Raw genomic sequence first — 16,721 nt, 5'->3', positions numbered from 1 at the left:
CTTGCGGCTGAGCGGCGGTGGTGGTGGTTGGGAGGTGGTTGTAGTAGTGGTGGTGGTGGTGGCTGGGAGGTGGTTGTAGTAGTGGTGGTGGTGGCTGGGAGGTGGTTGTAGTAGTAGTGGTGGTGGTGGTGGTCGCTGGGAGGTGGTTGTAGTAGTAGTGGTGATGGTTAGTGTGATTGTGGTGATGGTTAGTATGGTGGTGGTGATGGTTAGTATGATGGAGGTGATGGCTAGTATGGTGGTGGTGATGGGTAGTATGGTGGTGATGGTTAGTATGATGGTGGTGATGGTTAGTATGATGGTGGTGGTGGTTAGTATAATGGTGGTGGTTAGTATGATGGTGGTGGTTAGTATTGTGGTGATGATGGTTAGTATTGTGGTGGTGATGGTTAGTATGATGGTGGTGATGGTTAGTATTGTGGTGGTGATGGTTAGTATTGTGGTGGTGATGGTTAGTATGATGGTGGTGATGGTTAGTGTGATGGTGGTGATGGTTAGTATGATGGTGGTGATGGTTAGTATGATGATGGTTGGTGATGGTTAGTATGATAGTGGTGGTGGTCGTGTGACCTCCTGCCAGCGAGCCTCTGACACTTCACGTGGCCTCGGAGTGCACTTCGCCTGGCACAAGCGCCGCGGTGATGTCAACCGCCAATTAGCGGCGAATGGCGTCTGTTGTTGTTGGGTCTTGTGTGCTGAGCGGGTGATGGCGGTTCTCCTATACCGCCTTCATTCTCTCTGTGGAACTCTCTACCCCCTGCTCCCCCCCCCCCCCCCTTGTAGTCCACACTCAATGCCTTACCCCGTTCCTCTGCCCCGCGTGATACGACCGGCTGCGATTTTTCCCGGTAGAAGACACTAAAACGTTGCGTCTTGAGACGTGGCCGCGTTTGGATGCTTACGCAAATCCGCGTTCTGTTCTACCCTTGCGTAATTATGTCACGAGCTGTCTGTCGTTGTTGTTGCTGTTGCTGTTTATTGTTCGCGAGCTGAATGCCAATGTCGAGGTCTGCTGCTCGCCACGACGGGAGGGCTTCAGCAGAGGAAGTTCGCGGCGTTGACGGAGCGCGTGATTACAGGAGTTTATCCATGTGCTCCATAGTTCGGGTTGCATGGCCACAGTCGAACAGTGGCTTGTATTTAATGCATCTCCATGAGTCTCTATGTATCTCTGTGAGTATCTATGCATCTCCATGAGTCTCTATGTATCTCTTTGTGCTTCTGTGGGTCTCGATGAGCTGTGTGCTGTGTGCCTGGCAGATGCACAAGCATACAGCCATGGGTAGATACTGTGTGATCTGCCAGTCACACAGCACACAGTCAGTCAACTCATGGCACCTGCAGGTTCTGTCCCGTGACCTCCTGCCTGCCAGAGGGCATTAGACGCGTTTCGTGGCCTTAAAGTGCACCTGGCCTGGCACGGGCGCCGTGGTGGAGTCACCGTCACTCGGTGGCGAATGGCGGGGATTGTCATCGGTCATCTCTATGGGTATCTATGCATCTCTGTGGGTCTCCACGTATCTCTTTGGGTATCTATGCATCTCTGTGGGTCTCCACGTGTCTCAGTGGGTATCTATGCATCTCTGTGGGTCTCCACGTGTCTCAGTGGGTATCTATGCATCTCTGTGGGTCTCCACGTGTCTCAGTGGGTATCTATGCATCTCTGTGGGTCTCCACGTGTCTCAGTGGGTATCTATGCATCTCTGTGGGTCTCCACGTGTCTCAGTGGGTATCTATGCATCTCTGTGGGTCTCCACGTATCTCAGTGGGTATCTATGCATCTCTGTGGGTCTCCACGTGTCTCAGTGGGTATCTATGCATCTCTGTGGGTCTCCACGTGTCTCAGTGGGTATCTATGCATCTCTGTGGGTCTCCACGTATCTCAGTGGGTATCTATGCATCTCTGTGGGTCTCCACGTATCTCAGTGGGTATCTATGCATCTCTGTGGGTCTCCACGTGTCTCAGTGGGTATCTATGCATCTCTGTGGGTCTCCACGTGTCTCTATGGGTATCTATGCATCTCTGTGGGTCTCCACGTATCTCTTTGGGTATCTATGCATCTCTGTGGGTCTCCACGTGTCTCAGTGGGTATCTATGCATCTCTGGGTCTCCACGTGTCTCAGTGGGTATCTATGCATCTCTGTGGGTCTCCACGTGTCTCAGTGGGTATCTATGCATCTCTGTGGGTCTCCACGTGTCTCAGTGGGTATATATGCATCTCTGTGGGTCTCCACGTGTCTCAGTGGGTATCTATGCATCTCTGTGGGTCTCCACGTATCTCAGTGGGTATCTATGCATCTCTGTGGGTCTCCACGTGTCTCAGTGGGTATCTATGCATCTCTGTGGGTCTCCACGTGTCTCAGTGGGTATCTATGCATCTCTGTGGGTCTCCACGTATCTCAGTGGGTATCTATGCATCTCTGTGGGTCTCCACGTATCTCAGTGGGTATCTATGCATCTCTGTGGGTCTCCACGTGTCTCAGTGGGTATCTATGCATCTCTGTGGGTCTCCACGTGTCTCAGTGGGTATCTATGCATCTCTGTGGGTCTCCACGTGTCTCAGTGGGTATCTATGCATCTCTGTGGGTCTCCACGTATCTCAGTGGGTATCTATGCATCTCTGTGGGTCTCCACGTGTCTCTATGGGTATCTATGCATCTCTGTGGGTCTCCACGTATCTCAGTGGGTATCTATGCATCTCTGTGGGTCTCCACGTGTCTCAGTGGGTATCTATGCATCTCTGTGGGTCTCCACGTGTCTCAGTGGGTATCTATGCATCTCTGTGGGTCTCAACGTATCTCAGTGGGTATCTATGCATCTCTGTGGGTCTCCACGTATCTCAGTGGGTATCTATGCATCTCTGTGGGTCTCCACGTGTCTCAGTGGGTATCTATGCATCTCTGTGGGTCTCCACGTGTCTCAGTGGGTATCTATGCATCTCTGTGGGTCTCCACGTGTCTCAGTGGGTATCTATGCATCTCTGTGGGTCTCCACGTGTCTCAGTGGGTATCTATGCATCTCTGTGGGTCTCCACGTATCTCAGTGGGTATCTATGCATCTCTGTGGGTCTCCACGTGTCTCAGTGGGTATCTATGCATCTCTGTGGGTCTCCACGTGTCTCAGTTGGTATCTATGCATCTCTGTGGGTCTCCACGTATCTCAGTGGGTATCTATGCATCTCTGTGGGTCTCCACGTATCTCAGTGGGTATCTATGCATCTCTGTGGGTCTCCACGTGTCTCAGTGGGTATCTATGCATCTCTGTGGGTCTCCACGTGTCTCTATGGGTATCTATGCATCTCTGTGGGTCTCCACGTATCTCTTTGGGTATCTATGCATCTCTGTGGGTCTCCACGTGTCTCAGTGGGTATCTATGCATCTCTGTGGGTCTCCACGTGTCTCAGTGGGTATCTATGCATCTCTGTGGGTCTCCACGTGTCTCAGTGGGTATCTATGCATCTCTGTGGGTCTCCACGTGTCTCAGTGGGTATCTATGCATCTCTGTGGGTCTCCACGTGTCTCAGTGGGTATCTATGCATCTCTGTGGGTCTCCACGTATCTCAGTGGGTATCTATGCATCTCTGTGGGTCTCCACGTGTCTCAGTGGGTATCTATGCATCTCTGTGGGTCTCCACGTGTCTCAGTGGGTATCTATGCATCTCTGTGGGTCTCCACGTATCTCAGTGGGTATCTATGCATCTCTGTGGGTCTCCACGTATCTCAGTGGGTATCTATGCATCTCTGTGGGTCTCCACGTGTCTCAGTGGGTATCTATGCATCTCTGTGGGTCTCCACGTGTCTCAGTGGGTATCTATGCATCTCTGTGGGTCTCCACGTGTCTCAGTGGGTATCTATGCATCTCTGTGGGTCTCCACGTGTCTCAGTGGGTATCTATGCATCTCTGTGGGTCTCCACGTGTCTCAGTGGGTATCTATGCATCTCTGTGGGTCTCAACGTATCTCAGTGGGTATCTATGCATCTCTGTGGGTCTCCACGTGTCTCAGTGGGTATCTATGCATCTCTGTGGGTCTCAACGTATCTCAGTGGGTATCTATGCATCTCTGTGGGTCTCCACGTGTCTCAGTGGGTATCTATGCATCTCCGTGGGTCTCCACGTATCTCAGTGGGTATCTATGCATCTCCGTGGGTCTCCACGTATCTCTATGGGTATCTATGCATCTCCGTGGGTCTCCACGTGTCTCAGTGGGTATCTATGCATCTCTGTAGGTCTCCACGTGTCTCTATGGGTATTTATGCATCTCTGTGGGTCTCCACGTGTCTCTATGGGTATCTATACATCTCTGTAGGTCTCCACGTGTCTCAGTGGGTATCTATGCATCTCCGTGGGTCTCCACGTGTCTCAGTGGGTATCTATGCATCTCCGTGGGTCTCCACGTATCTCTTTGGGTATCTATGCATCTCTGTGGGTTTCCACGTGTCTCAGTGGGTATCTATGCATCTCTGTGGGTCTCCACGTATCTCAGTGGGTATCTATGCATCTCTGTGGGTCTCCACGTATCTCAGTGGGTATCTATGCATCTCTGTGGGTCTCCACGTATCTCAGTGGGTATCTATGCATCTCTGTGGGTCTCCACGTATCTCAGTGGGTATCTATGCATCTCTGTGGGTCTCCACGTATCTCAGTGGGTATCTATGCATCTTTGTGGGTCTCCACGTGTCTCAGTGGGTATCTATGCATCTCTGTGGGTCTCCACGTATCTCTGTGGGTATCTATGCATCTCTGTGGGTCTCCACGTGTCTCAGTGGGTATCTATGCATTTCTGTGGGTCTCCACGTGTCTCAGTGGGTGTCTATGCATCTCTGTGGGTCTCCACGTATCTCAGTGGGTATCTATGCATCCCCGTGTGTCTCTATGGGTTTACGACGTGTTCTATGGGTGTGTTTGCATTGCCGCGGCCGCACTCACGTGGCTTGTTTGTCTATTTATAAAGGTCGATGCGGTACAACATCGGCCCGTTGTTGACGTTCTCATGCGGTTGATCGCACGTCTGTAATGGCACGCAGAGTCAGTCGTAGTTATGGTGGTGGTGGGGATGGTGACTGATGATTGGCTGTGCTGCTGATGATGATGACGACGGTGGTGATAACGACGCTTGTGATGCTGCGAATGACGATGATGACACCTTGCCACCACCAGCTGACGATAACGATGCGACTGCTGCCGATGCTACTGATGACGATGATGCCAATATTACGTCAGCCTGTCGGGGTAAGTTGCTGCTAGCGACGCAAAGACAAAGGTCCCCCGTATAGCTTGTCACAAACTGTTGGGGCAAGTGCTGTTGGTCTGCCCAGAAGCAGCCCCGACCGCCGTCGTGGCCACGTTTGCACGCCGCACGCCGCGCCAGGGTTCCGCAACCGTTTAAAGTCCGAGTCGACCTAGGGGGGGGAAGGTCGCGGACCGGTTGGGACATCGCAGCGCAGTGACTGCGCTGACCGCTGCGCCACCGCTCCCCCCCCTCCCCCCACTGCATTATTACGTGAACGCCACAGCGCGCACGCGCACCAAAGATAAAGATCCCCCGTGTAGCCTTAACAGACTGTAGGGGCAAGTGCTGTTAGCGAGCACCCTTGAAGGCCGGAACGGCACACGAGGGGGTGGGTGGCCCAACACCACGCCCGGCCGCCTTTGTCTCCCCAGTGGCAACGTTTACACATCGCACCGGGTACTCATTTGAGGCTGAGTCGACCTAGGGGAGGCCCCAAGACCGGTTCAGAAACATCGTCAACGGGGTATTGGCCGTGATTGGGAATCGAACTCGGGTGGCCGGGTTGGTAGCGCAGCGTAGCGCTAACCGCCACACCACCGCTCCCCACACACTCAGACGCGCGCACGCGCGGACGTGGTGACACGCCGCGTGTGTCTGCGGCGCGCGCTTGGCACACGCCTCGACACCAACCCCGTTGCGTAACTCGCCCTGGTTTCATTTGTTTTGTGCTCGCCCGCCTCTTGGCAGAGGTAACGGAACGGGGGAATTTTGCCAAGCGGCTTGGATGGGTAGCGGGGGACGGCGGCGGGGGGGGGTGATTGGGGGGGGGGGGGTAAGGGGGATGGGGAGGGGTCATTCCTACCGCTGGAAGCTGAGTACCCCAAGCGTGTGTTTTATGTCTGTGTGTGTGTCACTCTGTGTGTGTGTCACTCTGTAGTCCGGCAAAACAACCTCCTACCTCCTCGCGGTGCCGGACGGGCAACACTGTCGTGGGCAGTGCTGTGGGGGGAGGGCCAATGCCCATTGGCCTCTCCCCTCATGGCGTCTGTGACCACCACAGTGGCTAAACGGGGGCTCTGGACGGGTGCGAGGGGCTGGTAACCCCTCCACCTTCAATTAACCACCACTAAACTACGATTTAAACATAAACCTGTAATTAATAAGCTTGTGCCGGAGGCCCCGGGGGGTCAGGCTTTTATGACGTCTCCTGGCCAAACCCCATTTGGCGGAGCCAGGAGATTGAATTTTAACCCTCGGGGCTCCTCCAGTAACAACGAAAAACCATTGCGGATGGCCACGTGGAATGTTCGAACGCTCACTGCGGAGGAGAGGCTGCCACTCCTCTGTCGGGAGCTGGACCGGTACCGCCTGGATCTCTGTGGCATTCAGGAGGTCCGGTGGACCGGTTCTGGCTCCTGCCACCATGAGGGGTGGACAGTCCTCTACTCGGGGCAGGAGACTGCCAAACAACAGGGTGTGGCTCTTCTTCTGAACAAAAGAATGAAGGGGGCGTGGGAGCGTGGCGGTGAGGTGTGGGAAGCTGTAAGCCCCAGGATACTTTGGGCTCGCCTTCCCATCAACCAGAGGCGAGGAGTGGTGGTCGTGGTTACTTACGCCCCCACCGAAGACGAACATCCGTGGAGGGATGCAGGCAAAGCCGATGAGTCAGACGCTTTCTATGACCTACTGTCACAGGTGCTGGCTAAAGTGGCCACTCGGGACAGAGTCATCTTGTTGGGTGACTTCAATGCCCGAGTTGGTCATGATGCTGGCACCTGGTCTGGAGTGATTGGAAGGCATGGGCCAGATCAGCTCAATAACAACGGTAGGAGGCTGCTAGATTTCTGTGCAGCCCATGGGCTTGTAATTACCAACACGCTCTTCCGGCATCGGCGCATCCACACAACATCATGGATGCATGCCGGGTCCAAGCAAGAACATCTGCTGGACTACGTAGTGACGGACCAGCGGATGCGAGCCCATGTCCTTGACACCAGGACCTACCGTGGAGCTGATCTGCCCTCTGACCATCGACTAGTCATCTGTAAGATGCGCCTGCCATTCTTCCACTCCGGTGGTGGGTGTACACCCAGGATCCCATTCCAACCAAAAGTGGCCTGGTCTAAGTTAGCTGATGAAAGTTGCAAGCGAGAATTTCATCATCGCTTGCAGCTGGGGTTGGCATCGTCCCCCACTCCACCTGATGTCGAGGGTAAATGGGCGAGGTTTAAGACTGTGACTCATGCAGCTGCAATGGCTGCTTTGGGTACGCGGTCCAGACCTCCCCGGGAACCCTGGCTGACGGAGGAGGTGTTCAGGTTAATTGAGAAAAAGCGACAGGCCCACTCTCATCGCCTACAGCATCCCACGTCAGAGAATGAGGAGGTTTACCGCAGCCTTCGCTCGGAGGTTCGGAGAGCCGTAAGGCGCTGTAAGGATGGGTGGTGGTCGCGGGTTGCTGAGGAGATGGAGTCTGCCTCAGTGGCCCGCGATCACAAATCACTATTTAACTCCATCAAAAAAGTAACCTGCAGCGCCACACCTATTACCATCATTAGAGGAAAAAACGGTGATCCAATCTCCGACCCCCAGGAACAGGTTTGCAGATTTGCTGAGCATTTCTGTGAGGTCCTGGGGGAGGGAAAATCTCTCAGCCAGGAAAACATCATGGTACAAAGTGGGGATAACCCTGCTGAGGCTGCGGTGCCTCAAATATTGGAAGAGGTCACCCCCTGTGAGTGGCTGGCTGAGGTACCGGCTGTTGAGGAAGTACTGAGGGCGATCCGGAGTCTGAGACCAGGGAAGGCACCGGGCAGAGATGATCTCCCAGGCGAAATGCTGAGGGAGGGTGGCGTTTGTGCACAGACTGCCCTATATGACATCATAACAACAGTCTGGACCACTGGACGGGTTCCGCAGGACTGGAAGGATGCCCTGGTGGTCCCCCTCTTTAAGAAGGGGGACCGCACAGACTGTAACAACTACAGGGGCATCTCACTCCTCAGTGTGCCGGGTAAGGTCCTGGCAAGGATTATTCAACATCGCCTTGCTAGGCATGCTGAGGAGAGGCTTGCGGAGCCCCAATGTGGTTTCAGGAAAGGGCGGTCCTGCACAGATGCCATATTTTCTGTCCGTCTGCTACAGCAGAGGTGTAGGGAATTCCAAAAAGACCTACATCTCTGCTTTATTGACCTGGTCAAGGCCTATGATACCATCAGTAGGACTGGGCTCTGGGTTGTTCTTCGTGCTTTCGGAGTCCCTGACCCTCTGCTCACGATCATTAAGGACCTTCATGATGGTGAGCGGGCCCGGGTAAAACTACGTGGCCGGGAGTCGGAGCCTTTCCCTGTACACCTTGGGGTGCGACAGGGATGTCCTCTGGCTCCCACATTATTTAACATCTATTTCGACTGCGTAGTTCGTGAAGCCTTCAATAGCTGTACCGGGGGAATTACCATTTGGTACAGATATAATGGGAGGCTGATCGACGCCCGGGTGCGATCAAGGGATGGCTCCCTATTGGTCAACCACGTTATGTATGCCGATGATTTGGTAATAGCTGCTCATTCAGAAGAGGAGTTGGAGACGCTGCTGCTGAGGCTGGAGTGTGCCACTAAGAGGTGGGGCCTTACCATCAGCCCCACCAAAACTAAGCACCTGCCTGGGTATTTTGTACCATCGGGCACTCCGCCCCCACAACTCCCAATCGGTGATGGGGCAGTTGTGGAGAGAGTAGAGAGTTTCCCATACCTGGGCAGTGTGCTCATGACCAGCTCCAGTTTATCAGCAGAGGTCTCACTCCGAATCAGTCGAGCGGCAATATCTTTTCATCGGTTGCGTAACGCTGTGTGGAAGCTACCTGGTCTGTCGCTCCGCACGAAGCTTCAGGTCTTCTCGGCCACGGTCATTCCCTCCCTTCTCTACGCTTGCGAAACGTGGACCCCCCTAGTGGAGCATCTTCGCCGGTTGGAAACATTTAGGCTGGCCTGCCTACGATCCATCCTGGGTTTGACCAGGCTGGATTGTGTGAGGAGCTCACAAGTCCTTGAAAGATCTGGGCAAAGTCCCATCAGTGAGCTCCTCCGGCAGGCAAGGCTGCGTTGGCTGGGTCATGTAGCCCGCATGCCCAGCCACCGCATGCCTAAACAGCTTTTGTTCGGCCGGATCGAGGGGGCTAAACGGGCGCGGCACGGGCTAGAGAAGAGATGGAGTGATGTGGTACAGGAGGACGTGGAGCTGAGTGGACTTGCCGATGACTGGTACCAGCGGTGTCAAGATCGGCCTCAGTGGAGGAGGCTCGTGAAGGACGCTACTGGGCAGTTGGAGGCAGTCGCCCTCCAACAACAACGGAGGGCGGAGGAGCGACGCTCACAACAACGAGCGGAGCGCCGGGTGGCTAAAGCACAGCAAGTTGGCACAGTAGGGGGCACAGGTGGTGCATCAGCCAGTCATCTCGGTCATCTCGGTCAGTCGACCCGTGGCACCTGGGTCTGCCCCGTGACCTCCTGCCAGCGGGCGTTCGACACTTCACGTGGCCTCAAGGTGCACATGGCCTGGCACAAGCGTCGTGGTGACGTCACCGCCACTTAGTGGCGAATGGCGGTTGTTGTTGTTGTGTCACTCTGTGTGTGTGTCACTCTGTGTGTGTTATGGGGAGCGGTAGTGTGGCGGTTAGCGCGCTGCGCTATGAACCTGGCGACCTGGGTTTGATTCCCGCTCACGGCTAACACCAGTGACGATTATCTGAACCGGTCCTGGGCCTCCCCTAGGTCGACTCAGCCTTAAATGAGTACCTGGTGCGGTGTATAAACATCGCCACTGGGGAGACAAAGGCGGTTGGGCGTGGTGCTGGCCACCCACCCCCTCGTTCGTGTACCGTTCCGGCCTTCATAGGTGCTCGCTAACAGCACTTGCCCCTACAGTCTGTTAAGGCTAAATGTGGGGTCTTTGTCTTTGTTGGCACAGTAGGGGGCACAGGTGGTGCATCGGCCAGTCATCTCAGTCAGTCGATCCACCTGGGTCTACCCGGTGACCTCCTGCCAGCGAGCCTTCGACACTTCACGTGCCCTCAAAGAGCACAGAGCCTGGCACAACCGCCGCGGTGATGGCATCGCCATTTAAACTAAAACATTACAAAAAAATATAATGAGACCAGGTAAGGCCCACTGAGCTATGTAGATTTATCTCAGAAGCGACCTGCCCACAAAAGATCGCCCAATAAAGTGGCTTATCACATGGAAACGCATAGAGAGAGTGAACATGCAAACTCCACATATACAGCAGGCGTCAGGGTTGGGATTGAACCCACGACCTCCTGTAGACCAGGCGAGGTAGTCAACATCTCACCACCGTGGCGCACTTAGTGGCGGACGGCGGCTGTACTCACGTATTGGTAGATGCGGGGTTTCACTTCTCACTGAATATTTTCTGGGTCTCTGGTTGGCTGCAGTAGGTGGCACGTGTTCTGTAGCCTGAGCGAGAATGTGTACTGGATGTGGTGTGCCGGGTGAGGAGTGGGGAGGCATGAATATCGTCCAAATCGCCGACCCGGACAGACCCAGCTGAAATGAATCCCTGACGATGATGTTCTGATTTGTATACGTCAGTGTGCACGTAGATATGTGTGGGTCGTTGTATGTAAACAGTCTGTTGTTCTCCTACAACGCGGTAGTTGTGGAAGAATCTCGTATAATCAACAATATATAAAGCAGGGGCAAAGCACAGTCCGCGCTAACACGCGAGATGCGCACGCAGGCTGAACAAAGCCTCAGGCGCGTGGGTAGCGTCTAGAAGCATCCAGCAGCATCCCACTGCCTTGTGCGATGCTACGCAGAGGCAGCCGTACCGCCGCTTATTGCTACTCGCGCGGCGTAGTTCTGTTCACACTCAATCGCGTTTTATCCAATTCGCATATATATTAAAAAAAAGTGTTCCCTAATACATCTGTAGTAACGCTTATGACTCGTTCACACCGGAGTTGGAGGCACACTTGTTTATTTAACACCACACGTTGTGACATACACACTGAGGGGGTATCGGCCCCCTCACCCGTCTATCTGAGGACACACCTCTAGGCTAACCCTAGCCTGCCTCTGAGTCCTCCTCTAATGGGCTAGGGGAGGCTATCTTGGCCCGACACTGGTCAGTCGGGCCCGGTACCCAGAGTCCAGACCAGCACTGGCTCTGGCTCTGGTACCACGCCACTGGCTCGAGCCTGCGCGGTCCTGATAAGGACGGCGTGCCAGGGGGAGACCAGGGCTCTATCTAGGACGTCTTCCGTCTTCTCTTCTTAGCTAACACAACACTCCCGAGCCCTTCGATACATTCCCCTTTTATACCCAACCCCTCCCTGAGGGGTGGGGCCCCGGGGGATCATAATGACCGAATCGACCCCCCAGGGTGTCTGGCGCGGACGTCGCAGAGGGCACCTGCTCGTGCACACATGTAGCCCCGCCTACTGTGTTTGTTTACCATAGGCTGCCATGCATAACGGGCTCTCTCTCTAACACCCCTACATCACTCCCCCCCGCATAGCATGCAGCCGTCCCGGCTGCCAACATACAAAAATTTGACAATAAAGGTGCCTTCACCCCCTGACCGCGCGTGTGCCTCACTATTTTTGAACAATAACAGGAACCAGAACAAGAACGCAACAGCAAGATGAGAAAACAACCCGTCGCACCCCCCCCGAATAAATACGAATTCCGTAAAAAAAACAGCCTATATACAATCAGCAGGGAACCCACCACGCACACACAACACACGGTGAAGCCAACATATGTACATCCGAGGAGTGGGGAACACACCACCCACACAACATCCAATGAACACAACAGCTATGTACACATTTTCCGGCCTCACAACAGTTTGCGCATTTTAGCGCGCGTCCTTGCAGCGGGCCCCTCACACGGGGTAACCGCGTGTGGCGGACCATCAGGTGGCAATTGTCCGTCTTGGGGTGAGCATTCATCCGACTCCGCGTGACCCTCGGTATCCGCAGGAGGGGTGATTGGGCGTGAGCCCGTCACTCCTGATGCACCTGAAGGTGGCACAGCCGGCAAGGCATTAGGTGAGAGCGACGGAGACGGACCCAGCGAGTCGGCCGACCCCCCACATGCTTGGCCACGCGCGTGTGAAGTGTGATTGTGTACCGCAGAGAAGGGTTTTAACCTAGAGGGGTGCACGAACCATCGCCGCTTCCCCCATTTGATGCGCACGCACTGCGGTCGTAACACCTCCACCACTTCCACAGGGCCCCGCCACGGCCGCACCAGTTTAGAGGAGGTTGCCAGTGGCACCTGGGGGCAGTGCAGCCATGCCTTGTCCCCCGGCTTCCACTGCAGCATGTGCGCTCGACTCAATCTGAGGCGCTCATTCGCCTTCTGACGGAGGTCAGAGTTTTGCATTGCAGCATCCCGTGCCTCGGTCAATTTGTCCAGATTAAATTTAACGTGGTCAGCCAGATTAGTTTTTCCCTGCGGCACGGGGATCTGCAACTGGGCACGAACAGGCGGGTCTGGTTCTCGGCCGTACATGAGGTAAAAGGGAGAAAACCCCGTAGCTGCATGGGGTGCCATCCGGTACGCCGCCAAGACCCCCTGAATTTGTAGGTCCCAATCCGTTTGCGAGTCCGAAACTTGTTGTGATAACATGGACGTGATGGTGCGATGCAACCGTTCGACCATCCCGTCAGTTTGTGGGTGATATGGGGAGGTCCGAATTTTCTTTGTGCCCAGGAGATCACAGACTTGTCTGAGTAGTTTACCGGAAAAATTTCTGCCCTGGTCGGTCAGCAGCCTCTCCGGAGCACCTTTGTCCAGGACATAACCCTGAACAAAGGCCTCCACGATGGCTGCTGCCGACTGGTTGGCCAGAGGCCAGGCCATAGGCCAGCGTGTAAAATACTCGACACCAGTCAACAAATATCTATTCCCCCTGGGGGTGGCGGGGAATGGTCCCAAAATGTCCAGAGCGACCAGCTCGTTTATCCTGGACACTTTGATCGATTGCAAGGGCGGGTTAGACTCCCGTGCCGGCGGTTTGCGTTGTGCACATCGAGGGCATGATCCCAACAAATCCCCAACATCCCTCGTCATGCCAGGCCAATAAAAATCAAGTTGCAGCAAGGCGAGAGTCTTTTGGGTCCCCAGGTGTAGGAGGCGCTCATGAGCGGCCCATACCACCCTGCCCCGCAACCCAGTAGGGACCACCAGCCGATGTCGACGCGACTTCCCGTCCCAATGCATCAGCAGGCCTTGGCACATTTCCCATGCGTCGGAACCACCTCTTTTTCCCCCCGCCGCACCGCCAACGCGACGTCGCCACCCGAGGAGGGACACATCCTCCATCTGGAGGCGCCCCCAGTCAATGACGGGCAACCCCAACAGGGAATCTTTGCCCTGTTGTTCGATCGAATTAGTAACTACTGTATCGTCGTCGTTGGCGGCCGCCAAGACAGGAACCGATGTGTCCCCTGGAGGTCTGCAACGTCCAGACCCCAGGAGGCATGCACACTCGGAGGTGGTTGGCAAGCGCGACAGAGCGTCCGCGTTGGTGTGGCGAACGCCCTTACGGTATGTGGTTTGGAAATCGTAATCCTGGAGGACCTCCAACCATCGGGACAATTGTCCCGATGGCTGTTGAACCCTCAGGGCGTACTGCAGTGCCGCATGATCTGTGCGGACGGTGAAATGCCGACCGTACAGATATGGGCGATACTGTTGGATGAAATGGACAATTGCCAACAGTTCCCTACGGGTGACACAATATCGTTGCTCCGCTGGAGACAACACCCGACTGCCGTACGCAACCACACGTTCCACGCCGTCAACCACCTGGGAGAGCACGCCCCCAATACCCGTGTTGCTCGCATCGGTGTCGAGCAAGAATGGTTTTGAAAAATCAGGGTAAATCAGGGGAGGAGCGTTTACCAAAGCGTCCCGAAGGGAGCAAAAAGCAGCTTCCTCCTCCTGACCCCAGCAGAACCGAACCCCTTTTGATGTTAAAGCGTGTAGGGGTTTTGCTATAGTCGCAAAATTAGCGACGAAGCGTCTATAATACGACGCAAACCCAATAAAACTCCTAACCTCTCCCACTGAGGTGGGAGTCGGCCAAGAGCTTACACACTGCGTTTTGGCGGGATCGGTAGAAATACCTGAGCGTCCCACGATGTGCCCCAAATAACGCACCGACTCGCGTAACAAATGGCATTTTTGGGGCTTAAATTTCAAATTAGCAGCCCGCATCTTTAGGAAAACCGCCCGCAACCTCTGGAGATGTTCATCAAAAGTTTTGCCAAAGACAATAACGTCATCCAAATAAATCAGGCACGACTCCCATTGCAATCCAGCCAAAACCAATTCCATCAACCGCTGGAAAGTTGCCGGCGCTGAGTGTAAGCCCATCGGCAACCGGTTGAATTGAAACAGGCCGTGCGGAGTACGGAAAGCAGTTTTAGGCTTTGAATCATCGTCCAGAGGAAGCTGCCAGAATCCCGAAAGTAAGTCCAATGTGGAGAAGAATCGCGCTCCCGCCAAGGCGTCAAGCGATTCGTCCATCCGTGGGAGCGGGTATGCGTCGGCAACCGTAATTTTGTTAAGGCGCCGAAAGTCAACGCAAAACCGCAACGAACCGTCCTGCTTCTTAACCAGGACGATCGGCGCTCCCCAAGGGCTGTTGGAGGGAGAAATGATGTCGGCGGCTAGCATGTCATCAACAGCCGATTTGACATGGTCCTTTTCGGCGGGACTCAACCGAAAAGGATTCTGGCGTATTGGCGCGCTGTCACCCGTATCAATATGGTGACGCAGCAGATTAGTGCAGCCCAAATCGTATTTATCCCGACTGAAAACGTCGGAAAATTCCCTTAGTAGTGTCTTAAGACGTTGACGCTCTAAATTTGACAGGTCCGTCGATCCCGCACAAAGCGCCTCGAGCCACCCTTCATCGCTGTCCGAATGTGGTCGCGGTGCAGGGACAGCGCCGACATGACTCGCGACGGGTTCCTCACAGGGCACCGGCGTTGCGTGAGCAAGCACGGTCCCCTGTGGGACCACCACCGTCTGCGAGCCCACATTGAGGACCGCGATGAAGGGTTCTCCTTCTCCTCTCACTATGGTCTGGGCCGGGAGTAAATCAGGTCCACTGACCCCGGCCCTAGACGGTCCCAACAGAACCCCTTGAGCCCCAATGCCCTTAGCGAAGGGCCGCCGAAGTTTCAAAGGAATCAACATTTGCGCCCCCGGAGGAACGCGCACCGTTCTATCTACGAACGCCGGCACCGTCGCGAACGCCGTCCGGCTCGTAGCAGGGGATGGCAGAAACGCCATGCGTCGGCCCGATGGGAGCTCAATGCATCCCTGGTCGATTAATATCCTAATCGGCATTTTGGCCAGGAAGTCCGACCCCAGCAGGCACGGAACCGCCAGCGAGGAGGAAACAAAAATCGGCCCAGACAATTTAATATCCCCGACACAAATTTGGGCACGAATTTGTCCGATGATGCCAAGTGAACCCCCGTTAGCAGCAAAGAATGGCACGTTAACAGGCATCAAAGGACGGCTTTGGGCAGGGAGAATGTTATAAAACAACTCCGAAATAATGGTCGCCGATGCTCCTGTATCGACCAGGATGCGCACCTCGACCCCATCGATGTGGCCCACAACGGCCGACGACCCTGACGACGCGGCTACAACCCTATGGGCCAACACGGACCACTGGCTGGGTTCAATCTGAGTACCCAGAGCGGTGCGTGTTGGTGCCATGGTACGCGATATTGGCCCCCCCTTCGCTGCGGTGTTTGAGTGTGTGACGGGCGTGTGCGTGGGCCAAGCATGAGGGGTGCCGCGACTCGCCGGATTATGATGGTGGAGCTTGTGACGAGGGCCGGCGTCCCGTTGAGGTGTCGTCCTGCGCTGCCCAGGAGAGCGGCACCCCGAGGCGACGTGGCCCCGGATGCCGCAGTTGTAACAGCGTGGAAGCGCTGGTGACGACGATGGATGTTGTAGACGGCTTGAACCGGCCCGGTCCTCCCGTACTCCCGCTCCATGCTGCCGTTGATGGTCGATGGCGCAAACCTCTTCCGCCGGGAGGGTGGCTGCAGCGACGGCACGCCCGCTCGCCGCCTTGCTGGCCTTCCGTCGTTGAGAGGACAGGTTTGCGTGGAGAAGACGGGCCGCTTGGAGGGAGCACATCTCTGCATCGTCCTGTGCGACAATGACGATGTCTAAGTCGTCCGCCAGCAAAAGTATCTTCTCTGTCACCATGGCGTCGACACCCTCGTCATCCATTCGTGGAAAGGCCTCCTTCGCCAGTGCCAGGAGGCTTGTGCGGTACGCCAGGGGCGACTCCTTCGTCCCCCGCTGGCGATCGTAAAAGAGTTGGCGACAGTCCGATGGTGGACCATATACCGCCGACAGCACCTGCATCGCCTTCCGCAGCGTGGAGCGCCTCTCCTTCGAAGCCGATGTTAGAGTGGCGAGGGCGTCGCTG

The sequence above is a fragment of the Lampetra planeri genome, chromosome 26, assembly GCF_965212315.1.
Source record: "Lampetra planeri chromosome 26, kcLamPlan1.2.h2, whole genome shotgun sequence".
NCBI classification, from domain to species: domain Eukaryota; kingdom Metazoa; phylum Chordata; class Hyperoartia; order Petromyzontiformes; family Petromyzontidae; genus Lampetra; species Lampetra planeri.
Note: the sequence above shows the minus strand (reverse complement) of the source record.